Here is a 13441-nt window from a genome sequence, read left to right as displayed (position 1 = left end):
GCTGCCCTCGCGCCCGGAGCCGAGTCGCAAGCCGCCGCTAGAGTTCGTTCTAATTCCCTGGAGCAAAGGCTGGCCGGGAAACCCCGACGCTCCGAGCCTGCTAATCTTCAGGGCAGGCGGGGACTCCGCAGGGCCTCCCAGCCCCAGGCTCCCTTTGTCTCCTCGTGGCGCTCAGAGCATCAAAAGTCAACCCCAGACAGCATCCTCTGGACCCCTCTTGGCTCGTGCGCGCTCGCGCTCAGCTCACACCTGGGAGATGCTGACGCGTCAAGACGCCCACGGAGGGGAAAAGGGTCCATCCTGGCAGGATCCGGAGGCGCAGACAGGTTGCTCTCCGTGAGATTCCAGAGCGCCTCCTGAATCCCAAATTCCTTAGAGCTCCTTAGCTGAGCACTGTAGCAGCAGCGCCGCGCCCCAAACGCAAGTTCGCGGTTGCGGAGGCCGTAGGCGGAGAGCAGCGACTTCCCGACTCGCCTTTGCTCTAAGGAGCCCAAGGGGAGATCCAGGGGGAGGCAACACTTAGGGATGCCCTCCCGCCAGGAACGCCGGAGTCGCAATTTCGAAAGTGACCCGCCTCGCTTCCGAGGGACTTGCCCGTGAGCGCCGCAGGGGTGTGCATTTCTGGAAGTCTGAGAATCCCAGCGAACGCTGGCCGGGCAAGAGTTTTTAAGTCAGCTCCCGGGGCGTCTGTTTGTTTATTGACGCTTAGGGGAAAAGTCTAAGGATGTTTAACCAACCTCAGACCTGGCGCAAGCGAAAATCTCAGACTCTCTTGGGCAAAAGTCCTCTAATTTCTAGTCGTTATATAAGTAGGGGCTCTTTCTTACCCTGCCTACCCTAAGCGCTCTCGTTCCTATTCCAGGAGTTAAATGTGTCTCGCTTAAAAAAAAAAAAAAAATTTTTTTTTTTAAGTTGTCATTATTTCCTTGAGTCCAAAGACGGGAGAACGCGCAGGCCGCGCCCCGGGGCGCGCGGCGGCCCCACCCTTGCGCTGCGGGAGGGACGCGGGGTCCCGGGTGCCGCTGGCTTGCGTTGGAGCAGCCGCGCCCCGCAGTCCCTCCGTCCGCCACTCCACGTGGTCGGGATCAACAGTTTGCTGAGCTCATCAATGACACCTTGAACTTTTAATAAAGAAAATGGGTATTGCGCCGGGAGGGTTCGGCCGCGGCCGCCTCGCCGGGTCCTGCTTAATATTCAATGATCTCGCTCGCGCCTCCCCCTCCTCCCCTAGCAGAAATTCCACCGAGTCCGTTACTGGGCTCAGACTTTTAACTTAATTTACGGGGCCCCCACCCCAACCTTGGCTAGTAACCAGCGCCTTGAGGGCTAGCTTCCCCCCCTCCCACCCCTCTAGCTCCCGCCTGAAAATTGACATTTCGCCGGCGTCTCCGGAGGGAGCTGAATTTCACTTTGTAACTTTCTGCGGAACCCGAGCCCGGGTGGCAGCTCGGGTGGTGGTATCGTATGCAAATACGCATGCTGACGTTACAGATCATGTGGGTTTTGGCGTAGATTCCCCACTGATCGAGACATTTTTCCCCCCCTTTTTTTCCTTTTTTTCCCCCCCTTTTAAAAAATTTTGGCCACTGTTCTCCGTACGGGGGCTTCTGGCTGGCTGGCTGGCTGGCAGGCTGGCTTGGCCCCCTCTTTCCCACGGAGCCCGAGCCGGGCGCCCGGTGGGGAGTGGGGAGTGGGTGGGGGGGGAGCCAGCAGAGTTCCATTTTGGAACGCCCCTGTGCCGCGTCTCCGCGTTCCCAGCCCGGGTCCCCGCGCTCCCAGCCCCCGGCGCAGGTAAGAAACTTCGCCCCGGCGCGGAGCACCCCCCCACCGCCCCGGCGCAGCCGGCCCCGAGCCCCGCACGCCGGGCACCGGCCACTCCAGCCCAACTTTCCCACCGCCGCCGCCGCCGCCGCCGCCGCTCCCGAAAAATGTGTTGTTAATGGGACTTGGCCGGGTTTGTGATTGCAAAGGGGGGCGCGGGAGGGGGGTGGTAGGTAGTGTGCAGGCTTTCTTTTTTTCTTTTTTTTTTTTTTTTTGCGGGTGGGAGGAGATCAGAAGAGTCAGAGGTGGGGGAGATTTTTTTTTTAAGAGTTCTGATTACAAGTTTGGATAAATGGGAGGCCGAGCGAGGAGGAGGAGGAAAAAAACATGTCTACGTTTCCCTATGTCGACATAAGCCACAAAAAAATATGGCGTCCGCTTTCGACAGGGCGTTACGTAGACCCGACTGTGTTTTTATTTATTTATTTCGGGGCCGGCTCCCTCCCTCCTTGGCCCGAGCGCGGCGCTTTGTGCGAGCGGGGCCGGTCCCGCGGGGACTCGGCCGGGACGTGGCCCCGGCTCCGCGGGGTTTGGCGGGCGGGGGGCTGCGTGTGTGTGCTCCCCGCCGTCCCCCACCCCCCCGCCCCGCGCTCCCCGCGTCTCCCCGCTCCCGGTGACGATTCGCCGTAACGTGGTGGCAGGAAGCATGACGCCGTGGGCTGAGGCTCGCCTCTCCGCTCCGCGCTCCTGGCGGCTGCCGGCGGCTGCCGGCGGCGCGGGCGGGCGGGCGGCCGGCCGAGCTACCTGCCGCGCGGGCCGGGCCGGAGCGCGGCGCTGTCCCCACGCCCCGCTCAGGTGCCGGGGAAGCCGAGTGGGGAGGGGCGGCGGGGGACACCCCCTGGGGACCCCCTCCCCGCAGGGCCCGGCGGCCCGCCCCAGCCCACCGTCGCCACCCCCTCCGCTCACCGCCACCCTCCACCCCCCACCCCCGGCCAGGAACCGCAGGGGGCGCGTTTCGTCTCTGCCCCCACGAGAGAGGTTCAGCTTTGTTGGTGTTACGGCTCCTTGGTGGGGTCCCCGGGACTTGGTCGACTCTTCGCCTTTACAAACTTGCCCCTTTCCCAGCCGCTGTGCAGGAGGCTGCGGAGGCGCAGATGAGCGGAAAGTTGGAAACCAGTGAGCATCACAGGACGGTCCCCTTGGGCTCGTCGCCGTGCGGAGCTCGGGAGGCGGCGGCGGAAGGGGAGAGGGGTGTGGGAGGCTGGGGAGAAAACTTGACGGGGAAGCCAAGTTGTGATTTGCTCAGGCTTCCACCTGATGGATTGGTTTCCAAGCCAGTGGGGTCTCTGCCTTCACAGCAATTTCCGCGATGGCCTTTTGTTTGTCTGGAAGGTGGGGGAGGAGGAAGGTGGGGAAATGAAGACTTTCCCTGGACCCCTCCTCTTGAAAGTGGCGCTGCCCAGACCCTGGAGTTCTGTCCAGCGCAATCCCCGACGGTCTCCCTCTGTTATCAGTGTTAATGTTGAATGTTAGCCGCTCAGTCGTGTCCGACTCTTTGCGACCCCGTGAACTATGGCCACCCCCACCCCCACCCCAAGTCTCTCTGTCCATGGGGATTCTCCAGGCAAGAATACTGGAGTGGGTTGCCTTTCCTTCCTCCAGGGGATCTTCCTGACCCAGGGATCGAACCTGGGTCTCCCGCATTGCGGGCAGATTCGTTACCGTTTTAGCCATCAGGGAAGCCACCTGGTGTTGTTAATGTTACTAATAGCAGCTCCCCAAGTCCGAGTCAGGCCGGTGAGGGGGAGCGGGGTGAAGGATTTGGGGGACAGGCATTGCCCCCTTCGTTCCTCGGGTTGCTCAAACCTCCCACAATTATCCTCTTAAAACACACGCATACATAGACTCATTCACTCACTCACATGCACATTCTCTCTCCTGTAATGTTGAGCAGAAGTGAATGCCTTGAAGTGTAGGGAGTGAAGTTCTGAGAGCTCTTCAAGATTTCCGTCAAAAGGTGATTTTCTGTTTATGAGGGCAGTGAGTTAAAGTAGTGGAGTCCCAGGACAGTAATGTCAAAAAGCATTTGGATGACAACCAAGTGGAATAAATATCTTGTAAAATGGCATGTTTAACAGTAAAAATAGATTAATGGAGCCCTCAAGTGCTTGAACGGGACTCACATGAAGGTTTAAGTTTAAAGGGAAAGTTAATATAAAGCTGTAGACACATCTTCTTTTAAGGCCAAAGGGGGGAAATCTACAAGTAAGATTGAAATATGTCCCTGACAAGGACTGGACACACGATCTGGGAATATCGTTGCTATTAAAACACTCTGCTCCATTGACTGTTCTCATGTGCATATTTGCCTTCTGGCCAGGTTTGGTGTCAGCGAAGGATCCACTTGGAAGTTAACAGCGCTTAAGGGGAAAATTCAGAGGCCAAGGTTTTGGGGTAAATGGAATATACTATTCCCATTTAAAGGCAAAAATCAAGATGCCACAAATGTTTGTTGGCACACAAGTATTCTCCCAATGTAAATGCAGCGTGTCTTGACATGCCCAAAGGCAACCCCACCTCAAGTGTCCTGTCCCCATCAGGACCATGAGACTCAGTGGGGTGCTGTGCATTTGACAAAAAAGGATAATGACAGTGTTTGATAACAGTTGCTAACACTGTTTCAGTATGCCAGGCATAATGCTGTGTATTTTACATGCTTTACCATTTAATTCTCACTATAACCCTATGAGATAAATACGATTATTATCCCAAGTTTACAGTGGAAGAAACTGAAGCTCAGAGAGGTGACAAAAACTTGCCCAGAAGCCACACAACAAGAGTTAGACTCCGCATTTGAAGCCAAGTCTTAACAGCACTCCAGTATAGCAGCTCCTCAGATATGGGAAGTTGTAGTTAGAATGAAAAGTAAAGGCAGAAAAGAGGGAACAAGGACCACTGCCCAGTGGTCCAAACTTGTAGGAATTTTCCTGGGTTTCATCTCCTACATGAAAGAAAGTAAAGTCACTCAGTCATGAGCGACCCCATGGACTGTAGCCTACCAGGTTCTTCCATCCATGGGATTTTCCAGGCAAGAATACTGGAGTGGGTTGCCATTTCCGTCTCCAGGAGATCTTCCCGACCCAGGGATTGAACCTGGGTCTCCCACATTGTTGGCAGACGCTTTACCATCTGAGCCCCCAGGGAAGTCCTAATTCATCTCTTAATTAATTTATATTTAGCAACTCTGTGTTGATTTGTTTATTCCATAACTATAATATTCATCACACTAATAAAGGGCTATAGTCATTAAGCACTTTTATGTCAGGGACCAAGTGCTTAGAATTAAACTATTTTGTCTTTGTGACAACCCAGTGGGGCAAGTACTGTCATTCTCTCCTTTATAGAGATGAGGACCTAGGAGCACAGAGAGGTTCTAACTTGCTCAAGGCCAAACAGTAAGCAGAGTTCCAGACTCCAGAACATGTGCCGTCCGCATGCCAGTGCGCTATTCTAGACATGTTGGAGATGCTGATGGAATGGAACATCTTTCTAACCTTGATGCAAAGCCCTGCTCCAGGCACTAGGGAGATGTTAGTGGACTGAGACCCCTTACCACCTAGGAGTTTGAGCAGCCAGTAGGCCACATCAAGCAGAATTAAATAGGTGCTAGAATTGAGAAGAGTAACTACTGTGGAAGTAGCATGAAGGGCAATGGCACCCCACTCCAGTACTCTTGCCTGGAAAATCCCATGGATGGAGGAGCCTGGTAGGCTGCAGTCCATGGGGTCGCAAAGAGTCGGGCACGACTGAGCGACTTCACTTTCACTTTTCACTTTCATGCATTGGAGAAGGAAATGGCAACCCACGCCAGTGTTCTTGCCTGGAGAATCCCAGGGACGGGGGAGCCTGGTGGGCTGCCATCTATGGGGTCGCACAGAGTCAGACACGACTGAAGCGACTTAGCAGCAGCAGCAGCAGCAGCAGCATGAAGGGTGCAGTTCTTTCGCTGTGAAGGATCCCATAGAGGATTTCCTAGAGTGGGTAGCTGGGAAACTGCCCATGACTGAGGAGGAACCATGTCTGGAGGTGTGTCCGGTATCATTGCACACAGCTGTTAGCACCAGAAATTCTGCCCACCCATGACTTAACCAGATGGGGGCCTATTTGTGTTGGACAAGAAGAAAGTGGGTGGAATGGTGCCTCAGCTGTACCACTGGGGACCGAGGCTCTGTCTTTCTATTCTGCCACCCATAGAGTTTTAGGCATTTGACCCCCAGGTCTATCACCTCATGGTGGGAAGGGGGCTGCTGCATCTCCAGGCCTCACATCTGCCTTCCAGGAAAGGGGAAGTAGGATGACTAAGGCACACAGAACATTTACCTAGTGTGGCTTTACTGTTACGTTTGGAAAGGGACACCCCTCTCAGGGACTTCTGTCCTTAGCTTGACCAGAACTGTGCCACATGGTCACCAGAACCTACTGGAGAGGGGCAATCACATGTTTTTAGTTAGGCGCATCAATGCCATAAACACACTGGGGTTCAGCTTGTAAGGCAGGAGGGGCGAATGGTGGAAGTGTTGTTGAGTTGGCAGATAAAGTGTGTGTGGCCTCCGATGAGAAAAGGGGTGTATTCTGGATGAAGTTAAAACTGCGTCCTAGGGGCCATGTGTGTTCTGCTGAGGTAGAGAGGGAGACGCAGGGAAGATTGTGCAGAGAGATGATGCCAGACTTGGAGGCAGACGTGGAGGAGGTTGATTTAATTTGTAGGTACTAGGGAGCCATGGCAGGCTTCTGAGGAGGGACTGTCAGGTGTCTTAAGAAGGTAAGACGGACAGCAGTGTGCCTTATGGAAATAAATCAGTTTGGTTCTTATTTGAACTAGAATGAGTTCTGGAAAGTTTCAGACCAGGGAACCAGTTCTGCCGTAGGGCAAAAAGAAGACAACACACTAAGAAAGTGAGGGAGATTTTCTTTTAGGTTCTGCCAATAGGAATCCAAAATTAACCTGATGTTAGTCAGCTATTGTGTGCATACTCAGTCACTTCAGTCATGTCCAACTCTTTGTGACCCCATAGAGTGTAGCCTGCCAGGCTCCTCTGTCCTTGGGATTTTCCAGGCAGGACTACTCGAGTGGGTTAGCCATTTACTTCTCCAGGGGATCTTCCCGACCCAGGGGTCAAACCCCCATCTCCTGTGTCTCCTGCATCAGGCAGATTCTTTACCGCTGAGCCACCAGGGAAGCCTTTAGTCCGCTGTTACCAGGAAGCAGCTAGCTTTCCTTTTGCAGTAACTCAATGAGTAGAACTGGACACATTGGAAAGGAGCACCAGTTGACTCCCCAAACACAACGCTTGCCTCTCTCCTGACCCTCAGATTCCCCGGGTCCTACCTGCAGCTCCAGCACTCATCAGCAGAATAATTTCGGTTGTGACCCTTCAGCTTTGCTTTTTTTTTTCTTTCACGTTTGTTTATTGGAGGATAATTGCTTTACAGTGTCGTGTTGGTTTCTGCCATACAACGTGAATTAGTCATAACCAAAGGTTCGTCTAGTCAAGGCTATGGTTTTTCCTGTGGTCATGTACGGATGTGAGAGTTGGACTGTGAAGAAGGCTGAGCACCGAAGAATTGATGCTTTTGAACTGTGGTGTTGGAGAAGACTCTTGAGAGTCCCTTGGACTACAAGGAGATCCAACCAGTCCATTCTGAAGGAGATCAGCCCTGGGATTTCTTTGGAAGGAATGATGCTAAAGCTGAAACTCCAGTACTTTGGCCACCTCATGCGAAGAGTTGACTCATTGGAAAAGACTCTGATGCTGGGAGGGATTGGGGGCAAGAGGAGAAGGGGATGACAGAGGATGAGATGGCTGGATGGCATCACTGACTCCATGGACATGAGTCTGAGTGAACTCTGGGAGTTGGTGATGGACAGGGAGGCCTGGAGTGCTGCGATTCATGGGGTCACAAAGAGTTGGACACGACTGAGCGACTGATCTGATCTGATCTAATCTGATGTATATAAACAGAGGGGATGCTCCCAGAGGCCCTTCTGTCAGTTTCCCCACACTGGCTTCCCCCAGCAAGGCCACCATCCCTGATTCTCTTCTCAGTTAATCACTTTATGATTTGGGGCTGTTACATATAAACCTCAGTTTCCTCAGCTCTAAAATGGAGATTATTCTAGTAGCTGCTTTCTGGATTGTTGTGAAGCTGAAGAAATTTACAGAAGGGTTTAGCATAGTGCCTGACACGTGGATTCTGCTCAGTAAATGTTACCTGTTGTCACCATCCTCACCTGCCATCATCATCTTGCCACCACCTCTAGGATGTGACTTTCTTGTATCCTTGAGAGAGGCCACGTAATTAACATGCATGAATTTGTGCCACAGATTTCAAGACCCCAACTGTCCCCAGTTCATTGCAATTCTCCTCCATCCCACCCTCTCCCCCCACCACACACACACACACACACACACACACTCACACACTCACATATGTGCTCATTTGTGGCAAATCTGAGCAACTTTGGACACGGCGAGCTCTCCTGAAATATCACAGTGGGACCCTGGTGCACCGTTCAGGTAATGTGCTGTGTCATGGTTAAATCCAGGCAGTGCTGTTCTGAAAAGATGCTCAGCTGCTCACATACCCCGGTGGTAGACAACAGAGTGGGCATTGTTCTGGGTACTGACAGGGTAGTTTCTTTTGTAGTTGAAAAAGAGAAAGTCCTCTTGATTCCCCGCCCCCACCCTCCATCAAATAGGTTGTGATTTTAACAACATCCACCCCAATCTGTTTCCTGTTTCTATGCTTGAAGTCATGCATATAAGAGGGGTTGATTGGCAATGGGGTGTGTATGTGTGTGTGTGCCTCCTACACACACACGTGTAGCAGACCCCCAAGAAGAAAAACTGTCTTGGCAACAGTCCATCATGTTCCACCCAAACTTTAAAAGGGAATCAAAAAAGACCACAGTCAGAATCAAGTTTTCTTGCTGACACCTCTCTTTCCCCGCCACCCCACCCCTGGTGAACAGTTTACCTGTTAAAAGCCATAGTTCACACACTTTCTTCCTCTTCCTGCCTACCTCTTGTTCCCTAGCACTGAAACGCTTAGTGGGGATTAAATCTTATTACAGTGTTTCAGTGCAACAGTATTTACCACGTGAAACATGTAGCGAATGCAATGCGTGTGCTGTTGATTCATGGGGGATCGATATGAAGGAGTGTGGCCCAGGCATTCACTCACTTTGGTATAAGAGGTTCAGAGTAGACTTTAGAGGTGCACAGGCTTGGTTTGGGATGGAGAAGTTCGAAGCACCTGCTGGGTTTACTTTCCTGGATTTAAAGCCACGCCTGGTTCACCTTGCAGGGGGAAATTAGCAAAACCCTGGGAACTGTTTGCTGTCAGGCTCCGGGCAGGGAGTGGATTCCTGTGTTCCTGAGGCCTCGAAGCGTGGCCAGGCTGATTTAGCTCTTTCTCTGGGAGGGAATGCTCCGTGTCGGGGGCCCAGAACAGACTCTGTGGGAGAGAAAAGTAGCCTGCTGTTGAGAAGGGTAGAGAGAAAAGATGAATGAGATTTCCTGGGATGGTTGGATGCCTGCACCTGCGGCTTCTGGACTCCAAACCAGCTGCAGAAAACCGAGGAAGGACTAGATTCTACACGGAGCAGGCTGCAGGCACACGTGCAGGGGTAGTGCTAGCATGACGGTTTAATCATTGTTGCAGAAAGGCAGGAGAACCAGTCCTCCGCGGGGCCGCCATTTGTATCCCTCAGAAGCATCTCCCCCCACCTCGGGCCCCTGACCCCAGCTGTGTCCACTCTGGCTGGTGAGATTGAATAGAATACAAAGTCCCCTGCCCCCCCAGACACACTGCAAACACAGTGCCCCCATCTTCAGAGCAGCAAGAACATCCAAAAACTGGGTACCTACTGTGTGCCAGGCACCCTGCTGAACGTGCTCTCTTCACTGTGTCCTTCAGAGTGACTCTGAGGAGGGCATCCAGGGCCACGGTGGAGCCTCATCTTAAAGACCAAAGGAGACCAAAGCGCAGAGCGGTCAGGTGCTTGGTCTCAGAGAGGAGGTAGCTGAGATTCGCATTCACATCAGCCTGATTCTAAAGCCGATACTCTTATGCATCACCAGGTCTTTATATGTATGTGTAACTTTGTTTATGTATCTATTTTTGGCAGTGCTGGGTCTTCCTCGCTGTGGGGTCTTTAGTTTGGGTGAGCAGGGGCTTCTCTCTAGTTGCGGTACTCGGGCTTCTCGTTGCAGTGGTTTCTTTTGTTGTGGAGCAAGGGTTCTAGAGCACACGGACTTCAGTGGTTGCGGCTCCTGGACTCTAGAGCACAGGCTCAGTAGTTGTGACATTTGGACTTAGTTGCTCCGCAGCATGTGGGATCTTCCCGGATCAGGGATCGAACTTGTGTCTCCTGCATCAGTAGGCTGATTCTGTACCACTGAACCACCAGGAGAGTCCCTCACCAGGTCTTTCTGATGTCTTCTGGAGGCCTGGAACTATATGGAGGGAGAAGGGACAGTTTTAGAATGAGTTTCTGGACAGTCTGACAGCTTTTCTGCTAAAGGAATGTAGGGGGCAGTGCACGCAGGCACGCACACGCGCGAGTGTGTGTGTGTGTGTATGTGTGTGTGTGTGTGTGTGTGTGGTGTAAGATTAGTTAAAACAGAAGAGAATTCCAGATCTATGCCTGTTATCCTTAGCCACCCAAACCCCACTCCCAAGACAATTCTAAGCATCTGTCAGTGTCTACACCAGAACATTCTCCAGGGGGCATGCCACCCTCTCCTCCCTGGCTCTGGCAAGAGAAGGAATCCCAGTGGGCTGACAGCTGAGAGTTGGAGACGGAGGAGAAGCTGGGTGCTACTTTCAGGATGCTGAACAGCCTTGCCAGCCAATGAGGGCAGGAGGTAGGGGGAGCAGGCGTTGGGAGGGTGGAGAATGGCTGGGTTGCTGTTTTTATACAATAAAAGAGGATCATTGTAATTGGGAGCCCTTGAATCATAACACGTCTGCCCATGGTTCTTTCCAGCTGCAGAGCCATTTAGTTAAATAGCACACAGAAAACTCCTTTCAGCTGACATTACTTTCCTGCTGTTCTTAAACTACAAGACCGGGCTGAATCGCTCAAAAGAAAAAGCCATCTCAGGCTCCCTTAGCCCCTGTGGGTATGCAGAGCCCCCATGGAATCTTCCTGGCCTGTGCAGGAGGACATTGAGAAATTATTTTCCTGTGCACTGCACCCTTGTCTTTTGAGGAGCAGCATCTTTAAGATATTTGCAACCCAGTCTGGTCAGAGCTGGATATTGCACATGGCCAAGTTGTTTAGGATGGGTGGTGGCCCAGAGAGGGTAGGGAAAGGCCTCACAATGACAGGGGCTAAAGGAGGTGGGGCGTGTGGACTGACAGCCAGAAGATGGAAAAAGAGAACGCCCCCTCCTCCCAGCCAAGAAGCGAGGGGAAGGGATGCTGGTGGCTGCAGACAGGAGCAGAGAGGAGCACAGGCCCTCACCAAACCTCCCTTGATAGAGAGCACCGAGGCGGCATTATCCTATAGAACGGCCTGAAATTTAATTGATTCTAAGCGCACAGTGAATTTCTGCCAGAGCCACACAGTTCAGGAGAACTGGAAGACTTCAGGTCATTTCCAAGAGCAGAGAATCCTGGGTGCAGGGAGCCACAGAACAGAAAGGGTTTGGATCACTGGTGGGTTAATGGGAGACCCTCCAAAGATGGGGGGCTGCAGTCAACACTGTGAGATTGAACGTGGCCTGACTTCGGCACGTTTAGAAACGGGATTTATTGTAAAAAGTCTAATGTCCTCTGTTGTCCCCAGAGGGGGATGTTGGGAGGATGAGAATAATAGCAGCATGGTGCGTGAGTAGGATCAAGGAGTGTTCTAGCAGGAAGGAAGTTTCGGGGGTTGCCGGCTCCAACTTAGGGAAACTGAGGCCCAGAGAAATGAGGGAATTGACCCAAGGATGCACAATCATATGGCAGCGTGTGACTTTTCCTCTTCTGCGCTGGCTAGTTTACTTCCTCTGTCCAATCAGCGGACACTCACTGAGCACCTGCCAGGGGAAGAAAACAGCGTCCCTGCTCTCAGGAAGGTCATGGTCATTTGGCACTTAGCAGCAACTGCTTCCTGACATCAGAGGCACAGGGCCTGAGTACTTTCTGTGGGCTAGCCCATGGCACTTCTGGGAGATGGGAGGACTCTGTTATCCCCATTTAATCGATAAAAAAGCACAGAGGGGGGAAGTCCTTTGTCCAAGGTTTCTGGAAGCCAGGCAGTCCTACACCACACCTAGTGCTCTTGAGGCTCAGGCTCGTGCACATGTGTCCCCTCCTACCCTCTGTGCACCTGCGGCTCCAGCAAGAGGGCTGGGGCCCCACCCCAATGATTAGCGCCCGGGGGGGGGGGGGGCGGGGGGGCGGAGCCACCAGCCCTCGCTAAGGATAACACAGGGATGGGTGTGTGTTCAGAGCTCGATGAAGGGCCTTCTCCTGCATGGGGGTTGTTCCCGATGTATTGAATGTCAACTGTGCATAGGTTCTGTGCCCCTCACACCTCACGTCATAGCCCAGGTCATCTGTACGGCAGCCCTGCTGAGCGGATAGTGGGGAGGGCAGAGCCGGACCTCCAGCACACATCCGTACAACCCAAGACGAGAGCAGTTGCAGCTACATCGGGCAGGCATGCTGCAGCCGGAAGATGCTGATTGGGAGTCCTGGGTGGGCAGGCCACTTAGGGACACAGCATCGCTGGTGATGGGCCAGTTTAGTTTTCTGTAAAACTAAAGGTCTCTAAAAATAAAGGAACTTGGAGGCACTTTAGGCAACTTTCAGTTGAGCAACAGATACTTATTTAATTTAAGTATAATAAAAAGTCCCAAGTGCTGTGTGTCCCTGGGCATCTCTGTAGCATAGATGTTAGTACTAGTCACATTTTAAAAAGTAATTTGAGAATAGCATTGAAACATGTATATTATCATATGTGAAACATTGCCAGTCCAGGTTTGATGCATGAGACAAGGTGCTCAGGACTGGTGCACTGAGATGACCCTGAGGGATGGGATGGGGAGGGAGGGGGGAGGGGGGTTCAGAATGGGGGACAGATGTACACCCATGGCTGATTCATGTCAATGTATGGCAAAACCCACTACAATATTATAAAGTAATTAGCCTCCAATTAAAATAAATAAATTTTAAAAAATAAAAAGCTTCACATCCACCCATTTAAAATATACATTCTACTGACTTTTAGTGTGTCTACAGAGCTATGCATCCATCACCAGGGTCTAATCTTCAAACATTCCCATCATCCCAAACAGATATCCTGTGCCCCTTGCCAGTCATTCTCCATCCTTGTCTCCCATCCTCTCCCCGCCAACTCTAGACAGCCACTAATCTTCTTTCTGCCTGTATAGCTTCGCCTTTACTGACATTTCATATAGAAGGATTCATAAAGTATGTGGTCTTTCATATGCTTCTTTGACTTAGCATGTTTTTGCGGTTCCTCCATGTCACAGCATGCATCAGGACTGCATATTACTTCATGGCTAAATGATATTCCATTGCATCCGTAGACCACCTGGGGCTGACATAGCCAAATACCCCAGACTGGGTGGCTTAAAGGACAGACATTTATCTTGTCACA

The 13441-nt window shown here is 52.2% G+C and overlaps 1 protein-coding gene across 2 annotated transcripts in view; it reads left to right on the top strand.

The window, feature by feature from the left end:
- Window positions 1-1397: 1397 nt before the first annotated feature.
- ZHX2 (zinc fingers and homeoboxes 2) overlaps window positions 1398-13441 on the top strand; it is a 189085-nt gene continuing 177041 nt past the window's right edge. The window contains exon 1 of one of the 2 annotated variants that reach the window (XM_055545925.1): window positions 1398-1791. The gene's annotated coding sequence lies outside the window, so the exon portion shown is untranslated. The remainder of the gene's footprint in view (window positions 1792-13441) is intronic. The other variant, XR_008702135.1, reaches the window with a different exon arrangement.

Source organism: Bubalus kerabau, chromosome 14 (assembly GCF_029407905.1).
Source record: "Bubalus kerabau isolate K-KA32 ecotype Philippines breed swamp buffalo chromosome 14, PCC_UOA_SB_1v2, whole genome shotgun sequence".
Lineage (NCBI taxonomy): Eukaryota > Metazoa > Chordata > Mammalia > Artiodactyla > Bovidae > Bubalus > Bubalus kerabau.
The sequence above is the reverse complement of the archived record's forward strand: the minus strand, read 5'-3'. Positions and strand labels throughout refer to the sequence as shown.